At 43.9% G+C, this 7,290-nt stretch overlaps 1 long non-coding RNA gene across 1 annotated transcript; it reads left to right on the forward strand.

The window, feature by feature from the left end:
• The first annotated feature begins 6,053 nt into the window (after window positions 1-6,053).
• LOC128809193 (uncharacterized) lies at window positions 6,054-6,713 on the forward strand. Its single transcript, XR_008437648.1, has 2 exons — window positions 6,054-6,224; window positions 6,484-6,713. It is a non-coding gene; the product is annotated as an uncharacterized LOC128809193 (long non-coding RNA).
• The last annotated feature ends 577 nt before the right edge of the window (window positions 6,714-7,290 follow it).

Below are 7,290 nucleotides of genomic sequence, written 5' to 3' on the forward strand. Positions count from 1 at the left end.
GGACAGCGCACTACAGCAATTTCCCTTGGAAATAGAATAGCTTCCAAGAGCATTTAGATTTCAGTTCCACTAGAAATATACTCTTTAGAAATATACATTTTACAAATATACTCTTGCTGAGGTAAGGAACCTTCATTCTTTCCATAGTATACCCATTACATGATACTCTCCAAAAACTTACTTAGAATAAGAATAGACACTGCTGATGTCCCCACCAGGCTGCTTGTGCTAAAACACAGTTAATTCTTCAAGGCTCGTAGAGGTTCTGCTTCAAGTACCTCTGGCTTTTTCACCACTGCATAGCCTACATATCATTTTCCATTCATGTAGTATAAAGATCTGTCAGTGATAAGGGTTAGATTTTTCTCTTTAAACTGATCCAGCAGATCTTCCTGTGTGCAGTTGGAGTGAAACACAGCCTTAGCACGATCATGACAGGGGCCATCATCATAAGGAGCAGACAGTAAAGTTGCTGGATTCAAAACACTACATCTCTTTAAAATAACATTATTCTCATTTACGATAATTAAATTATTTTAAATCATAGCGCTGTGCCGTTTGTGGGGACATTGCTTGCGTAGCATGTTGCTTCAAAATCAGTTTTACTTCATGGGGGCATTCATGGTTGAGAGGCGAGCTGGGGGTGGTGCTCTGCTGCTCTCCGTGACCGTCGCCGCTCCCGAGGCTGCGTGACCGCGGAGTTTATCCCGCGCAGGACCCAGCTCCGCCCGGCGCTGAGCCACGGGGCGGCGGTGTGGCCACGCTCTGGAGGAGCGGCTGCGCCCAATGCTGCCTTGCTCTCACACTTAGAATTAAGGATCTGGAATAATTCAGCAATCCCAGTGCAGGAGCAGAAGCTCCTTTTATACTTAGGAAATCCTTTCCTCTTTCTGCATCCCACTGTATTGACACCAGTGCCTCTGCCTTTGTAGCTTCTCCCCCAGTCAATATCGAGGATCTGCGGTATGATACTGTGCCTAAAAATCCACACAGTATCTTTCAATTCATCTTTAAACAAACTGAAGAATATAATTAGAGAGCTAGTGAGCTCTTGGGGCAGGAGGGTCCATGTTAGTTGTTGATTTTTCTACATAAATGCAAACAGAAGCTGGCTGCCTTCTGTTGCAGGAATGGTAAAACCTAATAGACCCTGGAGGAACCCCTACCCCAGAACAGGCCCCTCAGTTATACCTGTACCATCCACTACTCAATCCATAAATGCAGTCACTTAATTCTGGTCAGTGGTCTCTTGATTTCTTATTAGTTTTCACTCTTGCTGGGCTGGCCTTCTTCTGAAGTTAATTCATTCTCTTGGAATTGTCTTCTTCCTTCTTGTCCTTAACTTCTTCATTTCACTCACATCTTCTGGATTCTGCTAGTTCTGTGTTAGCAGCACTTGTTTTCTCAAAAAGTTGCTCTCTGTCACCCCTTGCAGCCTAGAGCTTCAAGTGCTTGAGTTACTAGTGCTAAGCAATTAAAGCTAAATGAGTCTATTCAGAAAGAACAGTTAAATGTCTTCATGAATAAGGTACAAGGTGGAGTCACTGCTCTTTCTTATCAAGTTGCTTCTAAGCTGGCCCAAGTGAGGCCATTTCCATCATTGCAGTTCTGAGACAGTGTGGTTTTCTTGGCAAGTTTAAAAAAATTATGAGAATTAATCTGCTGAAATATTTCTTACAAATTTTCTTTCTTTTCCTAGGTCTCAAAATCTCCTAAGTTCTAGCTGGGAAAAAAGTTTATTCTTGCACATATATGCCTGTGTAAACATGATTGGAAATAATGTCCCTTGCACTGTTCTATCTCAGCTAAATCCAAGCCAAAAATTGCAGCTTCCTTTAAGCCGTGAAACAGGATTCCTATTATTGTCTTACCTTTTCTCTTCCTGTTTTCCATACAAGAACGACAAAAATTATGTTGATTTATTGGCAAAAAAAAAAAAAAAAAAAAAAAAAAAAAAAAAAAAAAAAAAAAAAAACACCAAACAAAAAAAACCAGGAATGAAGACCTGATATTTGGGGTATAAAAACCCTAGGACAGGTTTATCAAGTTGAAAGTTAATGTTGTTTTCTTCTTTTTGAAATATGATCACTGTGAGCACAAAAAACAAACAATGAGTAAATTTATCAGTTTAATTAGAAAAAGGTACCACCCTTTCTGTACACAAAAGCACTTTTCTGCACCCAAAAGTCTTGGTGTTGCCCATAACCAGGGACAACTTCCTCCTTCAAATAAAGAAAATATTTGCAGTTTCCATTATATGACATTCACATTTTACTGCAATGCCTTGTTATTTAAAAACAAAACAAAACCAAATAACAAACCAAAACCCTAGACTGGGAAAGGTTTAGCTGTTGTATATAATTGGAAGCTGTCTGTTATTCCTCTATTTTAATTAAACTGTTCCTTACACAGATGGTGAAACCAGAACCCAGTTGATGATGAATTATGGCCTCCTGAGCTGAGTTATGGTGCAAGAGCAAACAGCCAGACACTGATTCCACTGCTGGGCAATCAATGCCATAAATTAACATTTCTGCTCCATGGTGTACTTACATTTTTGACCATTTTATATGCTATGAAAAGCAAGTCAGGCACTTGTAAATATGGCCCTGTTTCCCCAGCAGAGGACTAATGGACAGGGCACAGGTACACACAGGGCTGGTAAATGTGCCTTGCTCTACACAACAGCCAAAGCAGAGGAGTTAGCGAGGAAGCAGTTCAAGAAAAAATTTCTGTGACCTTGCAATTACTAGAACTTCATGTTCTTCTTCTCTGCTTTATTTTTAAGCTATTAGCATAACTTTTCAGATGAGATAATGTGAAAAGTAAACACTCATTTAGAAAAATTTATTAAATATCTTAGAGTGTGTGGAGAGAACTAGATTTGAGTGACAGCCTTATAAGTGGTGCTTGCTAATTCCTGACAGCTGTCATTAGTTACTGATCCAGTACTATTAATACAGCCAGAACCACCAGCTGCAGACCAGGTTCCTGTATGCTTAAGAAGCACTGATCAAAAGGTTGTTCACACCCCCTAAGTCAGAACCTGTTTGGATGCCAAATCATTTGTCACTTTAAACCCCTGTTTGTTCAGCAGGCTGCATGGTGTCTAGGGGATAGACAGGTGTCTTCCTCTGTTAATATCTGGTGACTGGTGAATATCAGGCATTGTGTCTGTGTGCCCTTTACAGAAAAATTCCATGACCTTTTGTTGCCCTGTTCTTTAAAAAGTTTTAAAGTTCTTTTAAAAGTTTTCTATGCCTTCTGATGTTTACATATTTCTACTAGAGTTTCTCATGCACTGTCATGTAAATAATGATTGTTTTACATTCTTCTTTGTAAGAAGAGAGAATTGATAGACTGTTGGTTTGACCAGTGTGGTTGGAGAGGTAGCAATTTCTTCCTCCAACCCACTGTCACTTTTAGAATCCTATATATTGCAAAGTCAGAAATAAAAGTTGCTTTTTTAATCTTAGAAGTGTGCGTGAGTTATTTCGTGACATAGTGCAACAACCTTTCAAATCTTTTCACAAGTTTTGAAAGAAACAATCAAATTCAAAAGGCTGCTGCTGTATGTAGTAAACAGGACTTCTCTCTGCTTTAGCCACTGGTTTTATCCATCCTGGCAAACTTGACAGCATATTTTTCCCTACCAAGCATGGAATTTAAACAAATTCCATTTTGTGTTGGATTATAAAGTGCATAGCACATTTCAAAAGTGGATATATTGAGAGGTGAAGCTGGTACAGTGATTAACTCCTGTACTAATTTCACACACAGGTCTTTTGTGGACATACTGTTTTGTCCCATGTACAAAACCTAACCAGAGTGATGCTGCTGCACAAGCAGTGGTTATCCTCTGTGTGGAATCCTTCCTCCTCCTTGCAAGAGGGAAATGAAATCCATTAAGATGAAAGGAAGAACCTTGCTCTCCTCTAAGTTCTGCTTCAGTATCTTGTATATCAAAGTCCCTCACCACTGGCTGTAGTTACCACCCACCTTTGTGCCTTGCTTCCCTGGGAGTTATCACTATAGAAATCCTTCTCTTTTTATATTTTTAGCCTTTCTTACATTTATCTGTTCAATTTTTGCACTAAAACCAAATCTTGCCAAGTGTTGTTGCATTGCAGTGATGGAGAATACAAGGAGAGGTCCTGAGAGGTGATAAATATTCATAGCAAAAACATCTGTTATCTCTTGTTAATAAGATTTAAAACAAAAATTGCAATAGGACAGTGCTGTTTAAATTTAAGCAACTGCAGCAGGGAATTCCTACTCCAGGTGATGTATTTTCCTTCAGTGTCTCTCTCTTTCAAGCTCTGTACCTGTCTGTCAGCTCATCTCTGAAAAGAGTCTCTTCCTTAGCCCTTTTTCCAGTATGCAGGAGCATGCTAAGAGAGGGAATAGGCTTGGCCTTTCTCCTGTTAATCCAGCACTAAGGCAATATCTATTTATATCTCCAGAACCTCCCACATTTTATCTTCTGGACAGCTGGCACACCTTGAAACGCTGACTGCTGTTTCCATCATCCTCCCACCGGCAATGGCTGTGTTTGTGCTGGTGGCTGCTGCCCTCTGCCAGCACACACCTGTGCCTCCCACAGCAGCGAGAACCAAAATGGGGCAGGACTTGGGACAGACCAAAGCATTGACAGAAAAAGAGAAAGGAGAGATTTTCAGAGGACAGTTGAGTTTCTTTCAGATCTACAGCATGGCTCCACCAGCCACAGCTGTAGTACAAGTAGGAGAGTTTCCTGGAGTCTTGCTGATTTCTTGAAGTGCCTTTGCTCACATTCTGTCTCATTTTCTGCATCTGTTCATTGTTCCTTGTGTCAAGCAGGAGATCCTCCGGGCAGTTTGTTAGGCAGAGCTGCAGCCTGGTCTGGAGGTGCAGCTGCAGCAGTGCTCAGCTTAGCACATTACTCACCGTGGAAGGATGAAATCAGCTGCTCTGCCCATAAACACTGCAGTCGGCCTGGGCTGTCTGGTGCTTTTTTCTGACACACTGAAAGCATCACGTGGCAATAAAGGTGTCTCAAGCTGCTGCATGTACCGGCTTTGGCATGCTCTTTAGGTTCCCATCAAAACATCAGCACTGTTTGCAGTTTTACTTGGTAGGTGACTCTCTGTTTCTGCCTGTGTCAGGCAGTGCTCATCGATGGCTTCTCTGGCCAGGTCGCAGGCCTGCCTGGGCCACTCTCCTGTCTCCTGCAGGAGGCAGCAGGCTCCATATTTCAGAGTGTACTGATCCTCTGCAAGCCTCAAAGGACTGTTCTGTAATCATTAAGCTTTTTTGTGTGTTCTGAAGCCATACAGACGTAATGTCAGATAAAATGCTCTATTCTATTTGATTGGAAAAAGAACATAGAACTCTGATGTCTTGTTTTAACAGTAAAAAGTAAAATTCAGGCTAAATTAAATTGATGGATTGGGGGTGGTGAATTATTCAGGGCTGGTTTTTGGGTTTTTTGGTTTTGTTTGTTTTATTCCCTGTGTTGTGGAGTATGATTACCTTTTAGGTGAAAATGTAGGATCACAAAATTGCTGGGGTTGGAAGGGACCTTAGACATCATCTAGTTCCTGCCCTCCTGCCATAGGCAGGGACACTTTCCACTAGACCAGCACCTAAAGGGCCCTACAAGAAATTTTAGATTAGCTATTAGGAAGAAATTCTTTCCTGTGGGAGTGGTGAGGCACAGGCACAGAGAAATTGTGGATGCCCCATCGCTGGAAATGTTCAAGGCTAGATTGGACAGGGCTTTGAGCAACCTGTTCTAATGGATGAGTCCTTGCCCATGGCAGAGGGGCTGGAAGAAGATGATCTTTACGGTCTCTCCTGACCCAAACTGTTCCATGAGTCTATGAAATAAGTGGCCAGCATTCATCCCTGGTGTTTAATGTCACAATGGCCGCGTGTCTATGGACGCAGTAGAGCTTGTGCTCCTGTCTCGGCTGTGTCTTCACGCAGCCAAGCGCACCAGCGCGCCGCCAGCTCGCTCCGACCCCCGCCCGCCCCGGGGCCGCTCGGCGGCAGCGGCCGCTGGGTGGCGCCGCTGCGCCGGGAAAGCAGGCGGGGCCCGGGCCGGGCCTGCGCCTCCCCTGCCCCGGGGCGCGGCCTGGGCCTGTGCGGCCAAAGCCGCTGAGGGGCTGGGGCCGGCCCCGCTGCGAGCCACCAGCGTCATTCCCTCTGCTTCCTTAGCCTCTGAGAGAGGTGTCTTTGGCCAGGTTTAAGTATCTGTAAATCTTCCTGCTTTCGGTTCACGAGTGAAATGAGGAGCATTGGGTATTTGCACTGACCGTTTTAGCTGGCCCAAGTCTGCCAATTTTTGGTAACTCGTTTGTCTCAGCAACAATGAAGAAGCAGACTACACTTTAACCTCATGTAAATGCTCAGAATAATTCAGCCTTTTTGTTCTTGTGCCCTCACGTTGATCTGGTTATGTTTAGTCCTGGGGATGACGATGTTGTTCTTTATGTCCTGAAGGAAGGCTGAAGGAAACTGGAAAACTTCTGAGCCAGACAGCGGTGTGAAGCAAGCAGATGTGGGTCCAGACAGCAAGGACTGGCATTTTGTTATCAGATGGATAAACCTGGTTACTGTCCCAAAGGTGTGGAGACACAGCCACTCTGGACTGTTTTCCCCATCTGCCTCCCACCTGAAACAAAGACTGTTTAACTCTTCTCACTTCTGTTCATAAATAGTCTCAGCAGACACTTCTTGTGGGTTTCCCTTTTGGAAGTCTCACTCAGATGCTTCAGTCATTGGTACTCTGTAGACTCCTGATCGTGGTGCTCTCTCAGTCTGAGCCCAGCTCCCCGTTTGAACTGGTTAGCTGTGTGTAGATCCTTGCAGGGCAACAGCAGGGCCATGGGAATCTGGGTGCGTGCAATGGGGTGCAGTGGGGCAATCCACAGGCCTGACCCAGAGGTGACATTGCTACCCTCTGTTTGGCTTCCCCTGCGAGGCTGGAGCAGCTAAATCCCAATTTGCTCAAGTGTGTAATGACCTGGGCTAGATTAAATCATGTTCCTGCAGTGGGCAATGATGAGCATCTGAAGGCAGGAGTCTTGATGGGATCTGGAAGAAGGTGGTGGGGAACTGTAGGTGAGGAGCACCTGGTTGCCACTGCCCAGCACCCAGAGCTGCCTGGGGCCAGTGCAATTCCATTGCATTTTACACTGCACAGGTTAAACAAAGGTGCAAAGAGGAGGAACGAGACATTTCTGAGTTTTGTTCATTTAATTGTCAGAGCTCCTGATTTCCACCAGAGGAATAATGCCACGGTGGAAT

The sequence above is a fragment of the Vidua macroura genome, chromosome 6, assembly GCF_024509145.1.
Source record: "Vidua macroura isolate BioBank_ID:100142 chromosome 6, ASM2450914v1, whole genome shotgun sequence".
Classification (NCBI taxonomy): domain Eukaryota; kingdom Metazoa; phylum Chordata; class Aves; order Passeriformes; family Viduidae; genus Vidua; species Vidua macroura.